The 22,380-nt window shown below is 43.4% G+C and overlaps 1 long non-coding RNA gene across 1 annotated transcript in view; it reads left to right on the top strand.

Annotated features, from left to right (window-relative positions):
- Positions 1-3,088, top strand: part of LOC103170782 — an 87,660-nt gene extending 84,572 nt beyond the window's left edge. The window contains exons 3-4 of the long non-coding RNA XR_486396.4: positions 2,099-2,173; positions 2,819-3,088. This is a non-coding gene — a long non-coding RNA (uncharacterized LOC103170782). The remainder of the gene's footprint in view (positions 1-2,098; positions 2,174-2,818) is intronic.
- The last annotated feature ends 19,292 nt before the right edge of the window (positions 3,089-22,380 follow it).

Raw genomic sequence — 22,380 nt, 5'->3', positions numbered from 1 at the left:
ACCATCATTATTATTATTATTGTTATTAAGGAGGGCCATTACAGTGCAGGCCAGAGTTTGCCCCAGTGTGACCTTTCAGAAGCAGGTCATGGGTTTGAATCCCAGCTCTGCCACTTGTCAGCTGTGTGACTGTGGGCAAGTCACTTCACTTCTCTCGGCCCCAGTTACCTCATCTGTAAAATGGGGATTGTCTGTGAGCCTCCTGTGGGACAACCTGATTACCCTGTATCTACCCCAGAGCTTAGAACAGTGGTCTGCACATAATAAGCGCTTAACAAATACCAACATTATTATTATTATTATTATTACTTTTCTCCAAGAGAAAGGACATCCAGGTACCTTTGGCAGTCAGTCAGTTGTATTTGCTGAGCACTTACTTTGTGCAGAACACTGTTCTAGGCACTAGGAAGAGTGCAACACAACAATATAACAGACATATTTCCTGCCCACAAATTTGTCCTGATTTTTAAAAATCACATTTGTTAAGCACTTACTATGTGCTAAGCACATCATTGAGGTCTGGGAACGTGTCGCTATATTGTTATATTTCACTCTCCCAAGTGCTTGATACAGTGCTATGCACAAAGTAAGTACTCAATAAATTCGATTGATTGACTTTACTAGGCACTGGGGTAGATAGAAGTAATCAGGTTGGACACAGCCTCTGTCCCATGTGGGCTCCCAGTCTTAATCTCTATTTTATAGATGAAGTAACTTTGGCATAGAGAAGGTAAGTGACTTTCCCAAGGTCACACAGCAGACAAGAGGTGAATCTGGATTAGAACCCAGATCCTTCTGTCTGCCAGGCCCATCGTTTATCCGCTAGGCCATACCGCTTCTGAAGCCTCTTCTAGCCTTTCCTGCAATTACAATCTTGTTGACTTTTGAAGATTTGAGCCTCACGTAACATCCAGGAGCTTGAATATAATCATATCCAAATTTTATCTGGGGAAACAGAAGTCCTGAGAAAGTAAATGTCTCATTCACTGAAAGGAGAAATAGTATCGAAAGGAGAATGTGGGCATTACTTATTCTTATACCTCCTTTCCTAGGCATTACTCCCTCTCAAGGATAGCAAAACCGAGAATGGGGGGATTGTGAGCAAAAGCCGATCTACCTCTTCAGTCTTCCACGCTAATCTCAAATCGGGTCTAGCATGGAAAGAAGGATTAGTAAACCACCTATGCCAAGAGGGAGCTTAGACCTTGCCCTAGATTGACTAACTCCCCTATTGAGATGAAAGACTAATTCAGTCTTTTAAGTCTCTTCATTGCTTTCTCTATTGGGACTGACGACCCTAAAGTCTGGAATAACCAAAGGAATGTGGATCTCACAGAGCTGGACAACCTCTCCCCCAGCTCCCGGAATGCACCGCTCATAGAGAAGCAGCGTGGCTCGGTGGAAAGAGCCCGGGCTTGGGAGTCAGAGGTCATGGGTTCGAATCCTGGCTCTGCCACTTGTCAGCTGTGTGACCTTGGGCAAGACATTTCACTTCTCTGGGCCTCAGTTCCCTCATCTGTAAAATGGGGAATAAGACTGAGAGGCTCATTTGGGACAACCTGATTATCCTGTATCTACCCCAGCGCTTAGAACAGTGCTCTGCACATAGTAAGCGCTTAACAAATACCAACATTAATAATAATTAATAAACAGCGATGCCTCTTCCGACTTGGGTCCAAGTCCCCGGTGAAGAATTTTCCGATGGGACGGAAATTTTTCAGCGTGATAATTAACTGTCCGATGGGGGAAAAAACCCCTCTGAATTCAGGAAAGTTGATCGTATCATCCCTGCAGTGGAACCAACAGCAGGCCTTTGTCTGGAGGTTTGACATACAGAGGGAAGGTTTAACTGGCTGAGCGGGAAACTTTCCAATGGCTTCTCCCTGGCAGAAGCTCAAAGAGCAACTTTGCTTTGGCAGACATTGCTCCTTAGTGGCCTGTTGAAAGCATTCTATTTATACTCTGTCTCAGAGCCAGCATCAAAATCTCCTACACCCAGGCCTCCGATTGGTCAAAAGGGTAATGATCATCAAACAACTTAGGTAAGAAGGCAGCCAACCACATGATGAAACCTTTATTATTATTTTTTTTTTTACAGAGACCTGGGGAAGTCCTGAAGGATTTGACACAAGATGAGATTCTGGATTTTAAACTTTGGCAGAGGCGGAACATGGTAAGATCCTTGGGGAAATAACGATCGCAAGCTCAGGCTCCTGAGTCACAAAAGAGCCTTCAGAGAGGACCAACCTTTGCTTACAAAGAGCCCCGGTCAGTCAGTGACCCAGAGGTGAAATGTCTAAAGTCCATTTTAATCCCCAGCGTCCTGCAAAATCCAGCAAAGACTGCATTTAGCAAGAAATTCTAGGAAGAGCACTGGATAGTTACACAGGATGTTCATTTTCTTTTTTTTTCTGGTAATGAACTGTTTTAGACTGAAGAAGAAATTCTCTGGGGGATAAAAAGGGCAAAATTTAATAGCCCAGATGGCTTAGCTTCTTTTCTTTCAACATATTTTCCTTTGCATCTCTTTCTTAAGTCATAAAGTCCCAACCAATTTACTCCTTTCCATTTGGCAACCTTGTTTTCTCCCCTCTATGTTTTTACTGTAGAACGAAGCCGGGAACGCCATGGCACGAACAATACCCCTCTTTCTCTCAGCTTGGCCTACCCTGGCGGATTGCTGAAAAATTGCTTTCAGTTTCCCAGAGAAAAAATAGAACCAGAAATCTCAAAACAAAATTCAACTTCTTTTGAGGTGCAAAAAGATTAGCAGCTTTCCTCCCTGTATTTCACACTCTGCTGTACTTCCTGCTTTCAGGCAGCACAGAGAGAAGAGAGAGAAAACAGCTGCAGAACAACAATAGCTGTTTAAGGATCTGACAAGCAGCACATGACACAGTTTGCTCTTTCTGCCGCTGCTCCATCTCAAGAAAGGCTGTGTTTCAGTACACAGGTTCTGGGAGAACGACAGAAAAAGATGGTCTTTTCTCCTCCCCACCCCAACAATCCCATCCTTCAGGATGTTTCTCAACGTGGAAAAGGGAGTGTCGATGGGGAATCTCTCTGAAATAATTTCATTCAATCTGAAGTCATTTGTGTTTTCAAGTCTTTATCTGTGATTCTTGGGTGACAATTTAGCTTGATTACAAGAGTTTCTCAATGGGCCGGCTCGTCTCTGAAACTAAGTGGGCAGAGTTCAGTCAGAATTCTTCCCTCTCTCATACAGGCCAGTGTGAGAACTGTTTGTGCTTTGGTTAAGGTGCAGTATCTACATTCCATCTTTTGAAGGATCGAAGGGGAATCTGCGCCGCTAGTGTGTAGTGAAAAACGATGGAATGGGACAGCTTATTCTTATTTCGTAAGAATTCATTGCACCTGTGGCTATTCTATTTTTCAAGCTGATCCAGATGTGCCCTATTTTAGCCGAGTTGAGCCCCAAACCCACTCTCGTCAGGAAGCATCAGATTAAGTTGAGTAAAGGTAAAGGTAAAGTCTAGGTACATTTATTAGAGAAACCGTCTGGCCTACCGGTTACAGCATGGGCCTGGGAGTCAGAAGGACCTGGGTTCTGATCCCCATTCTGCCACTTGTCTGCTGTATGACCTTGAGCAAATCACTTTCCTTCTCTGTGTTTCAGTTACCTCATCTGTAAAATGGGGATTAAGCCTGTGAGTGAGCCCCATATAGGGCAGGGGTTGCATCCAACCTGATTTGCCGGTATCTACCTCAGAGCTTAGTACAGTGCCTAGCACATAGTAAGCGCTTAAGAAATATTTAAATTACTTTTAAAGATAATGGCTGCCCCTGCCATGTAAACTCACGTGACCATCGTCAACGGAGCCTTCATCTGTGTTACTCTATTGGCTTGCACCTCTCCACTTGAAAAAAAAAAGCAGTCCCCAAAGGGTTAGGAATCAAATAAAAATTATGGTATTTAAGTGCTTACTTGGTGCCAGGCACTGTACTCCTTGACCTTGTCTTCTGCTGCTAGACTGGTTGAAAGCAGTAGCTGCAGAAAAAAGGAAATCCTTCTTCCCTTTAGGAGATGGACAAAAGGCTCCTAATACTAGCTCTCCTTGCAAGAGAACAAATTGTAAAACCACCACAAAGACTGTTTGTGGAAAAAAAATGAATGTTTTATTTATCTATTTTTATAGAATTTGTTTAGTGCTTACTATATGTCAAACATTGTTCTAAATGTGGGGATAGGTGCGAGTTAATTAGGTCAGACACAGTCCTTGTCCCATACGAGGCTCACAGGCTAAGTAGGAGGGAGAAGTATTTAATCCCCATTTTACAGTTGAGGGAACTGAGGCACAGAGAAGTGAAGTGACAAGGTCACACGGCAAACAGTTGGCAGACCCAGGATTAGAACCCAGGTCCTCTGATTCTCAGGCCTTTGCTCTTTCCATTAGGCCATTCCAAAAGAGAAGCTGCAAATGAGCCTCCTTAAAAAGTTCTCTCTGGACCTCCATTTCGAAAACAAATAGCTGTATCTTTGCAGGCATAAAATTATTGAATGGACGCTCGCCAATCCCTTGCTAAAATCTGTTAAACAAATCTCTGTAGCTCAGCCAATTCCCAGTCGATCACAAATCCGACTTCCAAAGTTGCCTTGGGTTTTCCCTCAGTGCATCGCTGTGGGTGATTATGATCTGTCTCTAAAAGTTCACTGTGCACAAAGAAAAATTGTCTATGGATGGACGATAGTTAAAGCTCCTACTGCCGTTTCCAGCAAGCCTTCACTCAAAAGAAGGCGTTAACCTCTCCCTAACAGCAGCCTTTCCGGTGGGACAGTTCACTGCTTCCCAGCCATCCATATTCAGCATATCACATTGCTTGAGGTTGTATTCTATGGTGTTTTTGGTTATTGTTGCTATTTCCCACTACAGTCAACCCATTTCACTTTTCCCAACAAAGTTTTAGGCATCTTGTCTCAGCCCTTCTCTGCAGATATACTGCTATAGAGTTAGCCATTAGAACAAACATCGCTCCAGTGATGCACCTCATTGCCGGGAATTTTGTTTCTCATTTGGTTGGAAGTATGGCTTCAACTTGCACTGATTAATTTGATTGAACTGTAGGAAGAGATGGATGTGCATGGGCTCACTGGAGGCATGGGTATCATAATGTGAGTTTTCCTTAATTAGGGAATGGTCAAGAAAGTAACTCCCATGTTAAAGGAGAGAAGCAGCGTTGCCTAGTGGAAAGAGAGCAGACCTAGGAATCGGAGGACTTGATTCTAATCCTGGCTCCACCACTTCTCTGTCATGTGGCCTCGGTCGGGTCACTTGAATTCTCTGTGCCTTAGTTACCTCATCTGTAAAACAGGGATTAAAACTGTGAGCCCCATGTTAGACATGGACAGTCCAACTGGATTGGCTTGTATCTCCACTGTGCTTAGTACAGTTTCGGGTACATAGTAAATGCTTAACAGCTATAATAGTAATAAAAAACAAAACAAAACTAATGGTAGTTATCTCTAATAGAGAGAATGAAAATTTTCTTAAATATATTTGTCCTTAATATCTTAAAGGACATTGTAAGACTCATTATTCATTCTGGGGAATTAATCCCTAAATGTGCCCCTAAAGACACTGGTTCAGTCAAACTCTCCTACTTCTGTAGAAATAATATCTTTATATGGAAACTCTAAATAAGCTTTGAGGGTCCCTCTCATAGCAGAGTTTCTAGAACAAGCACTTTTATAGGCCCTCACAGTGAGAGCCTGATTTTTCTTCCACACCTGCTGCTCTAGCCTCTGAGAGAAAAGGGGCCATGTTTTCACCTGCTCCCATCTCACTAGATTTTAAACTCACTGAGGGAAGGGATCATGTCTACCAACACTACTGTATTGTTCACTTTCAAGCACTTAAAGTAAGCACTCAATAAATGCCACCGATTGATTGATCGAAAGAGCAGAGATATAGGAAACACAGGGAAATGTGTATTTAAGAGTTTATGTGAGCATGTTTGCACGTGTGAACATGTCTTACTATATGGGAAGTATATTTGTGTGTGAACTGTAGAAAGATCAGAGAAAAAACAGCTAACCTAAGGTTAAAGGAGAAGAAAATCAGCAAACTCAAGGTAGTTGACCATGCCATTCCAGTAGTCTTATCTATATTTCTTATAAGTAGGTGTTCAGTAGTGAGCTATGAGATGAAAGGAAATCGATTCTTCTCTGGTCATTTCTTCAATGACTCAATAGATTGGACGACGAGGTGATCAATCCATCAATAAACAGTATTTATTGAGTCCTCATTATGTGCAGAGCACTGGACTGAGCACTAGGGAGAGTAAAATATAGCAGAGTTGGTAGACACTTTTCCTGTCCACAGAGAGTTTACAGTCTAGAGGGAGATGGAGATGCAAAGGCTCATAGGGGTCCATGAATATTAATCTAGGACTAAAGGAAATAGCATAGCCTAGTGTAAAGAGCACAGGCCCGGGAGTCAGAGAATCTGGATGCTAATACTACCTCTGTCGTATTTCTGCTGTGTGACCTTGGGCAAATCACTTAACTTCTCTGTGCTCCAGTTTTCTCTTCTGGAAAATGAGGATTAAATCATACTACCACCTACTTAGACTGTGATCCCCAGGTGTGACAGGGACTGTGTGAAACCCGCTTAACTTGTATCTACCCCATTGTATCTTAGTACAGTGCGTGGTACATAGTAAGTGATTAGCAGGTATAATATTATTATTAATGTTAATAATGATAATGCTAAGGAAAGCTTTATAGAAATGTTGAAGAGGCCTACTCTCTCCTACTTAGAATGTGAGCCTCATGTGGGATAGGGGCTATAGCCAAACCAATTATCATCTACCCTCCCCAGGACTTACTATAGTGCTTGACAATTAGTAAGTGCTTAACAATTACCAAAATTATATAATTAAGATGGTCTCCTCAGGGCCTCTCCATTTTTTCACAAATGTAGACCACCCAGAACTGAGAATGGGAAATTGTATAGAAAAGTTCCGGTCATGGAGTTATCTTCAAACCATCTATCCCCATAACCCATTAAATTCTCCTTAAATCACTGGTTTCTATAACACAATTTCTCCCGAACCCAAGGTTCTTCAAAAACACAGGCCAAGAATTTTCCATCAATTCCCTCTACCTTCTCCAGTGTTCTGTATTAGAAGGCGGCCAAAATCTTCTGTTATAAGCCAGCCTGATTGAAGGGGTTTGGGTAGAATGAGGCTAGGTACTCTAGAAATATGTAGATTGACATATAGGTTGATATAGAAAGAAATAGTTTGACAGTGTAAGAGTGATCTGAGTAGATGTGTTAATCGGTGTAATTTCATAAAGATCTGCGACCTCTCAGCTAATCAAGGAATTACAGCAGTCATTATAGTCATTGCCTTCCCTTTTCATTTAGTCTCAATTATGCACAGTTAGTCTGTACTAGCGTGCTTGAGATGTAGCTTTCAGAAGAAAGCCTAGGTAATTCTCTCAGCGGGAAGCCACGAAGCTTTTCTTTCTTCCATTTATTAGAAGCAGTTTGGAAAATATAGGTGAAAGACTGGTGATGGCTGTAACGTCATAAAGTTCGGATAGACACACCCCAGCCATCTCCCCTCCCTTCACCCTCTGTTTATTCACACTGCCGGTGCAATCATTGCCCAGGCTGAGATCTATCTTTCTCTGAATGGGCTATTGAGAGAGAGATGGACCATGGCTAAGCCATGACTTCAGACAATCTAAACACGCAGTATGTCAAATGTTAAAAAAAAAGATGATGGAAATGTGAATCGGATGACCCCAGCTGGATTTATTTTACCTTTGCTTCTGAAACTAGACAACTCTGCCTCACGTCTCAGTGCTGCTCTATTTGATTTACTAGGTCAGGGGTATCGGGTTACGTTCACCCCCCACAATATTGTGAGCCCCTCAAACACTGTGACCCCCTTCATAGACTGTGAGCCCCTCAAGGGACATGAGTCCATGTCTAATTCCCTCTCGTATACTATTTCCCAGCACTTAGCGTGGTGCTCTGCACACAGTGAACCCTTGAAATTTTAAAAAAATTACTAATACTAATATTACTACTACTAATATGAAAAATCTGGAGAAAAGTTGTGCACTAATTGCTGGTGCACTCCAAAGTTATGTCCACCAGATCCTCATCTCCATTTTCTCTGTCATTTTGTTCCCCCCTCTCCCACGTTCTGGGCTGTTTTTTTTTTCTCCACTGCAGACCCAAATGCTTCCCCACCCCATCTCCTTCTCTCCCTGGCCCTGCCACCCTGTAGTGTTTTAAACTAGTGAGTCCCCGTGCCCTGCTCAAGCCTCGTGCTACCTCTGGTATCAGGAGAGGGGCAGGAACATGGTATCGGGTACTGGCTGGGTCCTGCATCGTTCTCCCAAGCAGGTAGGGCACTAGCTTGGTTTTGCCTAGTTGCATCCCCTCTCGCAGCCCTCTGTCCATCTACTCTGACCTCCGTGTGTTCCTCCACCTGCTCCCCATTCCAACCTCTCAGCGTCTCCTCCCCTGGCGCAACTACTTCAGGCTGGAGCCATGCCAGGTCTCCATGGAGATGGAGCTGGGTATTCTCCCCGAAGGAGAGCAAGTAGGCAGCAGGAGTGGGGATAAAGGGGTAACCAGGGATAAAGTTGCGTCTGGGGATAGAGCACGCAGTCAGGCCCGACTACGCTGATTTCCTGCTGTCTGGGTTAAGGGGGCAGGGCCGAGATGCCCATTCAATCGTTCATTCACTTCATTCCACCGAATTTATTGAGTGCTTACTGTGTGCAGAGCACTGTACTAGGTGCTTGGGAGCTTTTGAATGGAGAAATAGAGTCTTCTCCATTCAATTATCTTCTAGGTGAGGTGCCTGAAGTCATTTGTGAACGTCAGGCTCGAAATGTGGTCTATTTTTGCTTTTGCTCTTTTGAAACTAAAAGCGCTAGAACTCTCATGAAAGGAAAGCCATGTATATGAATGGCTTTCCTTATACATATATATGTACATATATATATATGAACAACTTAGCTGGAAATTAATCCTGATTCAGCTTTCTTATCTTTATAACTTAATTTTCAAAGGAAAAATGTTGCATGTAATAAAGATACCCTTTTTATGAATAGATGCTAACTGCTAATGTCTGTGAATATGTAATTCATTTTCCAGTAGTTCTTCCCTTCATACTAGTTCAGAAAATGCCAAAATATTGAAGTTTGATTTGTGTTTCTCTCCTGTGACTCTCAACTAAGTTCAGATTCAACTACCTAGGCACACGAGTGTCTATTTAAAGCTCAGATAAATACTCGCAAAGACTATATACATATTATATCACAGCACATAACTTACTTTAAAAGTCAAACAGAATTTTAATTGGATAATGTTTCTCCCTTGAAACCATTAGAGCTCGGCTGTTAAAGCCACAGAATAAATAAAAGCTGCAGTATAAACTGGTACCTGGAACCCCATGTTTGGAATAATATTTAGAGACAAAATTATTACAGCCTACAACCAAGTCACTTCAGCCATTCCCCAATCAAATTGATATTTGACCCAAATAGCTCAAAGAATCGCTACATGTGCTATATGCAAGTCCAAATTCAATAAACTTTGCACCCAGATAATGAAAGAATGTTTATTTTCTTAGGAGGAACAGGAACTCGTACTCAAATGGAGCAGAATCCAAACACAGGGACCAATTTTATCCTGTCCCCGCCCTGCCTTGACCTTGTCTGATGAATACAAAATGAGGTAGACGACAGTGGGAGGTCCTTGTACTTGAAGTAGACGTGCTGACTCAGGACTAGACTTGTCTGCCCCGCTGGGACACACAATAGACCCTTTAACTGGACTTAGTAATTACAGTATGAAGGGTCACTGACTCTTAATTATCGGATGGGACCATCTTAAGGAGCGAAAGAGCACTAGATCCGCTCTGATCTTGGGACGTATGATGTAATCAATAGCACAGCACTCAAGAGAGGGTCGTGAAAGACGAAAAATGGAAACTAAATCAATGCGCTGCCCATTGAAAGTTGACTGTAAACACCAGTGTGGAGAGCTCTGAATGGATAGTGTTTCTCGTATGGAGTTTTGAATCTCGACCTTCAATACCCTCATTCATTTTAGTTATTAAAGTAATGTATCTATCTTGCTATGGAGTGAAAAGGACAAAAAATGCTTCTTCTTAGATCAAAGGGCCCATCTATTAATCGAACACTAGATTCAATCATATGGTGGACTCGGGTTGGGAAGGGAGAAATGATCGACTTGGAAGGGATTGCATCAAATTTAGAGTTCACCACCCCCGTGTGCATCCTAATTGATGGGCTCCCTTTAAAACGAAAGGGCGTCGGGAGCCTTCCAAAACTAGATTTGCATCTGGAAAACTTCCTTTTTTAAAAAAACACCACAATTTAAGTGGATGTGAGCAGGGTTTGCCTTCTCCCAACCCTCCCCGATCCCTGGAGGTAACAGCTGCGAACCCCAGAGTCCTGGTGGTCCCCCCTCCCTTCCCCGTGGGACCCCGAGGGGGCGGATGGGGGGGGGGGGGAGAGCCTCTTGGCTGCCTAGCTACAATTCTTTGGCTTTACCACATGCCCTGGCCCCAAGTTTACCCTTGGGGGGCAAAACTTTGGCCCCTCCACTTGCCCCAGGCCCCGCTGCTGCTGCTGCTAAACCCACAGTCAGACTCATAAACAAACACACACACGCACACACACATGCATATACACAGGGCAGGGGATTGACAGCTTCTCCTTGCCCCTGTGTGCTGCTTACACCTCCTTCCCCTTATCATGAGGCCTTGATAAAGCTATGAGTCATCTTTGAAAATGGACTGGGAGTCAGTCAACACCTGAAAATTAGCTGCCCGTGGTGACGGTTTAGACTGGGGGTCCTTTTCATGCAAAAGTCTTATCGAATGTAACCTTTGAGAAGTTGATGCACAAAGAGCCAATCCCGAAACTTACAAAGAAGGGACAGGAAAGAGGAGAGGAGGAAAGAAGAGAGGAAGAGTGAAAGACAGAGGAAAGAAACTTTTTCCTGGTTCATTTGGGAAGTAGGCAGGGAATTACCCAAATGGGAAAACTTTGTCCCTCTTCTTTCTTTCCTTTCTCCTTCTTCCCGGGTCCTGGTTCACAAAGTGGGGTGAATTTTCTTCTACAGAGGGTTTGGGACATGGAGTCCACTGCAGGCCTCTTTTTGCCGTCTGCCCAGGTGCCCAAGTGGTGGGAGAGTGGTCATCGCACCAAGCAAGGGGCGAGGGTCCTGTCCCAGGGGTTCCTCTTGTCCCTGGACCCTGGACCTCCCATCTATCAGGTGCTTCATAGCCCTCCCCGTCCCTTGGGGGTTGCTTAGTGCCCCCCTTTCTTCATCGGCTTGCCTGGCCAACCTTGATGACACTCCTGCTTGCACGGATGTCAAGGAGGGGTAGGGAGGGCAGGAGCAGACCCAGATAGCTCTGAAAGCCTGTGAGGATGGCGGGAGGCCACCGTTCACTGGGTTGGTGACAGAGACTGACAGATGCCGACAGATGCCACAGAGTGGGGCCGCCACCTTGAGTGCCCCTCGGCTCCTTTCCAACACAAAGGGGTGGGGTGGGCAAGCTCAAGCTCAGAAAGCTGTGAGGAAGAATTAAATGGGTGCTGAGTCTACTCACAGAGTGGGCGTCTATGCTAAGGAGCGGGGCATAGTGATAAGCACGAGCCTGAGAGGCAGAAGGACCTGGGTTCTAATCCCGACTCTGCCACTTGTCTGCCACTTGGGAAAGCCAGTCACTTCTCTGTGCCTCGGGTACCTCATCTGTAAAATGGAGATTGAAACCGTGAGCCCCACGTGGGACAGGGACTGTGTCCAACCCGATCTGCTTGTATCCAACCCAGTGCTTAGTACAGTGCCTGGCACATAGCAAAGACTTAACAAAGCCATAACTATTAATATATTTCACATCTTAGGAAGCCAGATGTACCTCAAGAGCCATAGATGCCTGACCCTGATTCTTGGTCTAGATGCAAGTCAGCTCTATTATCATGGAACCAAATAAGGAAACACTTCGCTTTCAAAACAGAGAGTATTTATCTTATCTTAGATCTCCAAGGGATGGCATCCAGTAATTGGAATTAAGAAAGTGGCACTGTTTACATCCAATATTTACTATTACTAGTGATAATAATAGTAATAATGACAATGCTACACCTACAGTTGGTCAAGCGTTATACTAAGGCAGATACAAGATAGGTTGGACACAGTCCCTGCCCCACATGAGTCTCAAAGTCTAAGTAGGAGAGAATCCAGGCAAGTAATCTCCATTTTACAGATGAGGAAACTGAGGCACAGAGAAGTTAAGCAACATGTCCAAGGTCACACAGCGGGCAAGTGGCACAGCTGGTATGTGAATCCAGGTCCTCTGCTTCCCCATCCTGCACTCTATCCTACTGGATAGAGTCAATTCTGCTTTTCATTTAATCCAATTTGGCATGAGATATTTCAAAAAAAGTTTGGATTACACCTTTATCCTGTTGGTCTGTATGAAAGAGATGCAAAGAAATTCCTTAAAAAGCTGATTTTGTCTTCCCTGACAGTACAACTGGCTATGTCCAGCATTTGTGTCATTATTCTTTTCTTCAGATTAGCTTGAATACAGTTGCTTTTGGACTCTTCTAAATTAGGCCACTGTGGGGAAATTTGGTGGGTTTTTTTGAGTACGGAAAAGTTTCCATTACCAACTGGAAGCAGCGTGGCTCAGTGGAAAGAGCCTGGGCTTCGGAGTCAGAGGTCATGAGTTCGACTCCCGGCTCTGCCCCTTGTCAGCTGTGTGACTTTGGGCAAGTCACTTAACTTCTCTGTGCCTCCGTTACCTCATCTGTAAAATGGGGATTAACTGTGAGCCTCACGTGGGACAACCTGATTACCTTGTATCTACCCCAGCGCTTAGAACAGTACTCTGCCCATAGTAAGCGCTTAACAAATACCAACATTATTAAATATTGTACTTGTGGACATAATTTGGTTTCCAAAAGAAAAAAAAAATCCTTCCAACCTATGTATTGTGGATTTGGAGTGCAGAATAATAGCATCCCTGAAAATCAGGGTTAGTTTAGAAATTTGAGCGGGTTTATGGAGTATATTTTACAAGTTACAACAGGCTGAAATGTTTCTAATAAAAGAGGACTGGAAGGTTGCATGAACTGAAGATAACATTCTCTTCTCTTTCCGTTCCTGATCTCTATTAATTTAAAATGACCTCCTTACTCTTCTAGTGCCATTCGCAGTGATAGAGCCTTTCTAGTCTCATAGCGATAATTTAAAAATTCATTATAAATTTCCTCTCTTCACTGTCATCGGTATTATGGTTCTGAAAGATCCGATGTCAGGGCCTGTTAATGAATGCCCTGATTTTTGAGGTCTGGGGGAGAAGAAATGGGAGCAAAGCTGCAGAAACAATTATTATTATAATTGTGATATGTGCTAAGCCCTTATTATGTGCCAAACACTGTGTTAAGTGCTGGTGTTGTTACCACGTAAGTAAATTAGACACAGTTTATACTCCACGTGAGGATCACAGCCGAAGGGGAAGGGAGAACAGTATCTCCATTTTACAGATGAGGTCATTGATCACAGTAATAATAATAATAATATTTGTTAAACACTATGTGCCAAACACAGCACCGTGTAGAGGATAGAGCACGGGCCCGGGAGTCAGAAGTTCATGGATTCTAATCCCGGCTCCGCCACTCGTCTCCTCCGTGACTTTGGGCAAGTCACTTTATTTCTCTGGGCCTCAGTTACCTCAACTGTAAAATGGGGATTGAGAGCGTGAGTCCCTAGTGGGACAGGGACTGTGTCTTACCTGATTTGCTTGTACGCACCCCAGTGCTTAATACAGTAACTGGCACATAGCGCTTCGCAAATACCACAGTTATTATTATTATCGTTCATTCAATAGTATTTATTGAGTGCTTACTATGTGCAGAGCACTGTACGAAGCACTTGGAATGTATAGTTCGGCAACAGATAGAGACCATCCCTGCCCAGTGACGGGCTTGTTACTAAGTAGTGGGATTGATACAAGATAGGTCAGACCCAGTGCCTGTCCTACACGGGGCTTACAGTTGAGAAGCAGCGTGGCCCAGTGGAAAGAGCACGGGCTTTGGAGTCAGGGCTCATGAGTTCGAATCCCAGCTCTGCCACTTGTCTGCTGTGTGACTGTGGGCAAGTCACTTAACTTCTCTGTGCCTCAGTTCCCTCATCTGTAAAATGGGGATTAAGACTGTGAGCCCCACGTGGGACAACCTGATCCCCCTGTGTCTACCCCAGCGCTTAGAACGGTGCTGGGCACATAGTAAGCGCTTAACAAATACCAACATTATTATTATTATTATTTAGGCAGGAGAGAGAACGGTTGTTTTATTCCCATTTTACCGAAGAGGGAACTAAGGCGCAGCGAAGTTAAGTGACTTGCCCAAATTAATCTAGCAGGCAAGCAGCAGAGATGACGATCCGAACCCAGATCGTGTGACTCACGGGTGTCACAGGTGTGTGCTCTGAAGAGGGCTCGGGCAGAGCTTCCGCAGATGGCCTTTTCCTGTGCCCTGCATCTCCCAGTGGATGTTGTGCTTTGTCCTCCAGTACCGGATGGGTGTCCTCTAGACTAAAGAAAGCCTGGTCTCCCCCTGCTGGCAGGCACATTGAGCTTGAAGAATAATAACTTGATCCTAGAAGATAAATATATTAGGGTTCTTGAAAGCATTAGGAAGAAAGAACCGGAGATGGAAATCAGGGTTTTTATTTTAGTACAGCCCTGTCTAGCGCTCCTGAGTGAGGCGTATTTGGCTTGAAAGAATAGCCTTTTGCGTCTAGTCACTTATTTTCTTCTCATCTTACACTGGCGTCTTTCATTTCACTCCGTCACCCCGTGGAGACCGTGAAAGTCCTAGCCGGCATACTGCTTATCAGCGTTCTAAACTGAACCTCATATCGTACAGGTGTAGGTACCATAGGACTGTGACTCATTGGTTATTTTGTTTGAATGTAGCTTCCTTTTCCAACATTTCTGTTGGACAAAATGTAGGGGTCATTTCTTAATGACACAAACATATTATTATCATTCCTAGCACCCACTCCCCACACCATCAGACATATCTACACTGTCTCTGGAGCATATTCCTAGTCAGAAAACCCATGTCCTCATGTCTCCCCTATTTTATAAAACTCTCCCTTGACCCCACGGCTCCCTCTGGTTATTGCCCATCTCCCTCCTACTGTTCCTCTCCGAACTCCTTGAGCGAGTTGTCTACACCCACTCTTTTCACTTCCTTTCCTCCAGTTATTTTCTTGACCTTCAATTTGGCTTTTAACCCCTTCACTCCACAGAAACTACCCACTTAAAGGTCACCAGTGATCTCTTTCTTGCCAGACCCAACGGCCTCTGCTCCGTCCTAAATCCTCCTTGACCTCGCAGCTGTCTTTGACACGGTCGACCACCCCCTTCTCCTGGAAATATCATCCAACCTTGGATTCACTGACACTGTCCTCTCCTGGGTCTCCTCCTATGTCTCTGGCCGCTCCTTCCCAGCGTCTTTCACAGGCTCCTGCCTTGCCTTCCACCCACTAAATGTGGGGGTCCCTCAAGGCTCAGTTCTGGGTCCCCTTCTATTCTCCATCTACATACACTCCCTTGGAGAACTCATTCTCTCCCGTGGCTTCACCTACCATCTCTATGTGGGTGATTCCCAAATCTTCATCTCCAGCCCATATCTCTCTCCTTCTCTGCAGTCTCACTTTTTCTCCTGCCTTCAGGACATTTTAAACTTGACATGTCCCAAACAGAACACTTAATCTTCCCACCAGTCCTCCCTACGACTTTCCCATCACTGTAGTTAGCACCACAACCCTCCCTGTCTCATAATCCACATATTCAATCTGTCACCAAAATCCCGGCTCTGCCAGTTGTCAGCTGTGTGACTGTGGGCAAGTCACTTCCCTTCTCTTTGCCTCAGTTACCTCATCTGTAAAATGGAGATCGAGACTGTGAGCCTCACGTGGGACAACCTGATTATCCTGTATCTACCCTAGCGCTTAGAACTTACTTAGAACATAGTAAGTGCTTTGCATATACCAACATTGTTATTATTATTTTTGTTATTTTTATGGTATTAAGCACTTATTATGTGCCAGGCACTTTAATAGACCCTGGGATAGATACAAAGTTGGGCAAAGTTCATATCCCACATGGGGCCCACCGTCTCAATCCCCATTTTACAGATAATGCTAATGAGACACAGAGAAGTGAAGTAACTTGCCCAAGGTGACACAGCAGACAAATGGCAGAACTGGGATTAGAACCCAGCTCCTTCTGACTCCCTCACTTATGCTCTATCTCCTAGACCATGTCACTTCTCTGCTTTTAAGGAGGGGGAAGCAAACACTAAAATTAATTACAGGTAGGGGAAAGCAACGGAGTTTAAAACTCTGAACGTAAGCGCTACCAGGGTTGGAAAGGCATTGAGTAACCAAGTGCTTAGCTTAAATGGAAGTGTTAGTGACAGTGTAGGGGAAGCTAATAGGGTGGGGAGATGAAACGTTAATCAAGAAAGACCTCCTCGAGGACATGTAATTGCTGAAATGCTTTGATAATGGGGGGATTTGGAGTTTGCCAGATGTGAAAGAGGAGGGAGTCCCACCACTTATCTGCTGTGTGACTGTGGACAAGTTACTTAACTTCTCTGTGCCTTATTTACTTCATCTGTGTAATGGGGATTAAGATTTTGATCTCTATGTGGGACATGGACAGTATCCAATACGATTAGCCCGTGTCCACCCCAACATTTAGTACAGCGCCTGGCACAAAGTAAGCACTTAACAAATACCCCGAGACAAAGCAGGTGCAAGAGGTCAACAGCCAAGGACAAGAACGAGGCACAGTGAGTAGGTTGGCTTGAAGGGAATGAAGCAGGTGAGCTGGGAGGAAGTGGGAGAGGGGTGAAGCTGAGTAGCCGGGAGAGAGTTGATGGACGGCCTTAAACCCAGTGGTCAGAAGATTCCGCTTGATATGGAGAGGAATGATCAACCATTGAAGGATTTTGAGGACATAAAGAGAAATTAAGTGTTTTGCTCAAGATCATGCGGTAGGGATATTGGGTTAGTCAGGACTAGAACCTGAAACTCTGTTATATTGTACCCTTCCAATTGTTTAGTCCAGTGCTCTTCACACAGTGTGTGCTCAATAAATGTGATTGATTGATTGAGTCTCCTGATTTCCATTCCTGGGCAATTTCCACTAAGCCTTGTAGAGGATGCTATTTGAGCAGTTTAGCATTGTGGGGCTCAGAAGAATAGAATGTTAACTGTGATACTACCTATAAATCACATTCAAACTCATGAGTAGTCATTCGCCATCAGTAATGTCACTTCTGTATATGAAGAAGCCCTCCTGTATGTGCACTTGTATGCTCTCAGTAAATATCATTGAAGATTGATAAAGTGGTTACCTTCTGTGATACCTGTAAACCCAACAGTTGGTCCGTAACCTAGTGGCACTTAGGGCTGTGAAAATGAATTGGCTAAGGACCCATTTCCATGAAAGAGATTTTTTTTTTACTCTGTTGGCAAGAACACTGGAACGGAGAATGTTCTTGGCTTTCTCTTTTTACGGACTTTTTTGGATAACAATACCGCAAAGCCCGGGGAATGACCTTAACCTGCTAAACTCACTTCGCTTACGAAAATCAATTGAATTAAGGACCTAGACATCTGAAAAGGAGTGATTCATATGTTTGTTCAGTACCTACTCATCCCTGGGCCAATAGAAGATCAGTGGGGGTGGTGGGCGGGGCCTGGGGAAGGAAAGAAGGAGAAAGTACAGTCACTGATCTTTTTTCATTTACAAAAATAGCTGGCCTCTTACAAAGAAAGCAAGACAAATATTCAAGGGTACGCTTCATATTTTAATTTCTTCCTCCAACCCAATAACCGTCCCATTAAGGTTTTAAATGTCAGCGGGTTCTAGAAGCAATCCATTGATCACTTCCTCCCTCCAGATGCTTTGTAGCATATACAATCAATAGTTCTTAAAGTAGAAATGAGTCTGTGAGGAACAGCAGTGTGACTGGAAGGGCTTGTGTGTATGTGTTTGTGTGATTGGGCGGTGGGAAAGTTGGAAGATTTAAGAGTTTTAAATAGCCATTTTGGCCATCCTTAATGAAAGTGTGAATGGCTGAGTTAAGGGCATAACCACCATCTGTGAATACGGTCATTTATGGAATGCAGGGAGGTCAGAAGTTTTAAAACATCTTAAGTTTCTGAGTATGGTCACTTGAGAAAGAATCTATTCAGAATAACAGTTAGTGATGTGGAGTCATGCTTGGATCCAGTAAAGATACAACTGATTAAATGCGGGTGGGAGAAAGACCTCTCCAAAGCTGAAAATTCTCTTTATAATAGTCATTTATGTATTTATTTACTGATGATATTTGTTAAGCGATTACCAGGTGCCAGGCCTTGTACTAAACTTTGAGGGTAGATACAAGATAATCTGGTTGGACCCCGTCCTACATGGGGCTCAAGATCTTAATCTGCCTTTTACAGGTAAGGTAACTGAAGCACAGAGAAGTGAAGTGACTTGCTCAGGGTCCCACAGCAGACAAGAGGCAGAGTAGGGATTAGAACCCAGGTCCTTCGGACTCCCGGGCCCATGCTCTATCCCTTAGGTCATGCTGCGTCTCTAAACTTATTGAATGAAATATTCAGGAACATGATTAAATTCACAGCCCATCAGCTTGATTCTCGTATGTCAAAGCTTCTTTTCCTGCTGACCAGTGAGTGCAGTATTTCAAGAGGAAGACATGAAATACCACTATCAAATAATCTTTTTTTTTTCCAGAGAAGAGTAAATACCTATCACTTCCTTTTTTTTTTGGTTGCCACCTGGAATCACACAGTGCAAGTAAAGACAACTTTCAGTAGACAAGGAGCACTGATGATTGAAGGGGAAGGAGTAAATGAAACCTTTGTCCGTCAAAGTAGAGAAAGCTACATAAAGGGCAGGGCAGACAAAAGCACTGCTTCATCAGAGTCAGAGAGTACAAGGAAAGCCAAATTCACTTCACAGAAAAGCAAAGGACGCTTGAATTTCATATCAATCCAATTAGCACAAATGTTTCATTCCAAAAAACTGAAACTTTTAAGTGCTTTGAAGTGAGAAACACTACATTTTTATCTCCCAAGTTGAATGGTAGAAAGTATGTCGTGTCACGAGACGAATGACACTCGAACGCAGAGAACCCGAGGGTTTTATCTTGATGGACATTTGTCCAGAAACACTTTCTGCCGAGTTCTATTGACAATTGGGGAATTCAAAGAGGTTGCTACCTCACTGTGATTCAGCCAGTGCCACTGTTGCCTAGAAATAGCCTCCACAGAGAGACAGAAACCAGGCAAATACTCTATGCCCAGGCCTGCTGATAATTTATAAGTTTTTCTTAATCTCTTTCTGGACCTAAAGATCACAGATGTTTCCTTCTGTGTGAGAATGGAGCTGCGGGAGAATTTCATGACTTATCTTGCATCTCTCCATTCTCCATGTATGCTGAAGCCAACAGCTGCTCTAATGAATAGAGCTCTGTCCCCCAGGATTTGAATAGTTTTGCATAATCTAAAATGGCATGGGGAGTCCAGGCCTTCTGACCGGTCAGGTGGTGGGAAATCATTTTTATTCTCCTAATAGAATCATCTGGTCTGCTTCCGTAGGGAATTCATTTCCATAGGGAATTTCCGATCTAAAGTAAAGAAAGTTTCAAAGAAGAGAGCCAGGAAGTAGCAGACACAGGCAGACAGCATGGTTTAATGGAAAGAACATGGGCCTGGATTTCAGAGGTATGGGATTCTCAACCCAGTTCTGCCATTTGCCTGCTGTGTGACTTTTACAAGTCATGTAACTTCTCTGTGCCTCAGCTTTTTTCTGTTTTTTTTTAATGGTATTTGTTCAGCACTTACTATATGCCAGACTCTGCATTGGGGTAGATACAAGCTAATCAGGTTGGACACAATTCATGTCCCACATGGGGCTCACATTCTTCAGCCCCATTTTACAGATGAGGTAACTGAGGCACGGAAAAATTAACTGTTTACCCAAGGATACACAGCATATGTAAAATGAGGACGGAGACTGTGATCCCTATTAAGACAGGGACTACGTCCAACCTGATTAGCTTATATCTACCCTAGTGCTTAGTACAGTGCCTGGCACATAGTAAGCTCTAAATAAATGCCATTTTTTAAAAAAGGCGTTCAAATAAGAAAGAGTGGTAATAAACAGTGTGTGGTTAGCCGTGTTTCTTCCAGCCCAGAGTGGGCCAGCAGAAATCCACAGACTACCACACGTCTCAGATTTGCAGTTTACAGTTAAACTACAAGCCCTTGAACTTGGATGTGCACCCTTTATTCACCCCTCCCTCAACCCCACAGCACTTAGATATGTACCCATAATTTATTACATAACCAGAATTTATTTACTATAGACTATAAACTCAAGACTCTAAACTCACTGGGGGCAGGTCCCAGGTCTACCAACTCTATTATATTTTACTCTCCCAAGCACTCAGTACACACTAAGCACTCAATAAATGCGACTGATGGACTGAAGCCACGCATTTCTGGATTCAAATGAACAATACTGGGTAATCTTTGGACTCATGACAAAAACACCCCCGATTGCCTTTTGCTCAGGCCATCCAACCAGGATGTTTCCAACTATCCTGACAACTCCCTCAGTGGAATGAGCTATAACTGTTTGTCAAAACCAATGAAATTTGACTCGGATGGTCTGCTCTTCCTCTTTGCTCTCTCCTCCTCTCACATGGTCAAAGTTGGAAGAAGGCAGGCCAACCTGCTTCGTAGGAACAGGGACCACGAATTGATAGCTGCGTCTTTTGTCTCTGGAAAAAGTGAGATAGCAAGCAGAATGATGAGTGAGTGGGGAGGATTTGGGCTTTTAGAGCCATTCTTCCTTTCTCGCAGTGTAGTCTCACTTCTCTAGCCCCATCAAATGGCTGGACACTGAAAATTTATTTATCTTCTAATCAATCAGTGGTATTTATTGAATGCCTACTCTGTGCAGAACACCATATTAAGTGATTGGGAAAGTACGGTAGAACAGAAGCAGCATGATCTAGTGGAAAGAACACGGGCCTGGGCATCAGAAGGACCTGGCTTCTAATCCTGACTCCGCCACTCATCTTCTGGGTGATCTTGGGCAAGTCTCTTAAATTTTCTGAGCCTCAGTTACCTTATCTGAAAAAGTGGGGATTAGGACAGTAAGCCCCATGTGGAACACGGACTGTGTCCAACCTGATTAGCTTGTATCACTGCCTGGCATATAGTAAATGCTTAACAAGTACCATAAAAAAATCCCAAACCAAAATGAACACAGTGTTGTTAGGTGTGATCCCTGCCCACATGGAGATTACAATCTACAGGGGGAAGTAGACTTTAAAATACATTAGGGGTAGGGGACTTCTTTTTGGAAAAACAAGTCTATAGTGAAAAAAGTATTATATGAATAGTTCTTATCAGCCTCACTAGCTATCCAGTTCATAACTATGTGTAGTTTGGTTTGTTAAAAAAAAAAAATTGACATCCTACAAAAGTGGGTACAGCCACCTGAGAGCAAAACTTCATTCAGATTGGTTACCCAGGCTCGATTCTGTTCCTTAGAAACCTTCTCGGCTCCACTTAACTTTCTTTACCCTAAGTTGGGCTCTCCCGGTGAGACAACATTTATTGAACACTTTGTTTTATCGGTTTACCTAATACAAAGCACCACTTTCGGCATGCTTTCCACTCAGTACCTTAACAGAGGTAAAGGAATTTCATTATGTTCCCACTTAAAAACCTTCATCCACAGTGAATCAAAATACCTCGCCATCTTTGCAAAGACATAAACTACTCTTTTGTTCTTTTTGATCAAAGTTCAGTGTTTGGATCCATTACTAAAGTGAAACGTTTAAGAAAATTGGTAACGTCGTATTTCTTGCTCACACAGTAAGTTAAAAAAAAATAGTAAGTAGTTCCACAGTTGATACTAGATGTAACACACTGCAAAGTTGAAAAGTGTAGCAATTTATGGAATCAAATAGAGACGCTGACAGAGAATTACAGCTTCGGAGAGATTGGAACGTTATTTTGTGGGTGGTAATTCAGAGCAATTTTACTCAGTGTGGGTATAAAAAGTGCAGCGTGCTATATGATCTAAGGAGAAATTCTGTTACACATTAAAATTCAGGGGATTCTTAAGTAAGCCAAAAAAGTTTACTGAAAGTCTAGTACTAAGCTATTGGTCAGAAAAGAGAGCTTTAAGAATTAATGGACTTCCTTACAAGTCAGAAGAATTATTGTCTATTATTAATGTCAT

The sequence above is a fragment of the Ornithorhynchus anatinus genome, chromosome 14, assembly GCF_004115215.2.
Source record: "Ornithorhynchus anatinus isolate Pmale09 chromosome 14, mOrnAna1.pri.v4, whole genome shotgun sequence".
Lineage (NCBI taxonomy): Eukaryota > Metazoa > Chordata > Mammalia > Monotremata > Ornithorhynchidae > Ornithorhynchus > Ornithorhynchus anatinus.
The sequence above is the reverse complement of the archived record's forward strand: the minus strand, read 5'-3'. Positions and strand labels throughout refer to the sequence as shown.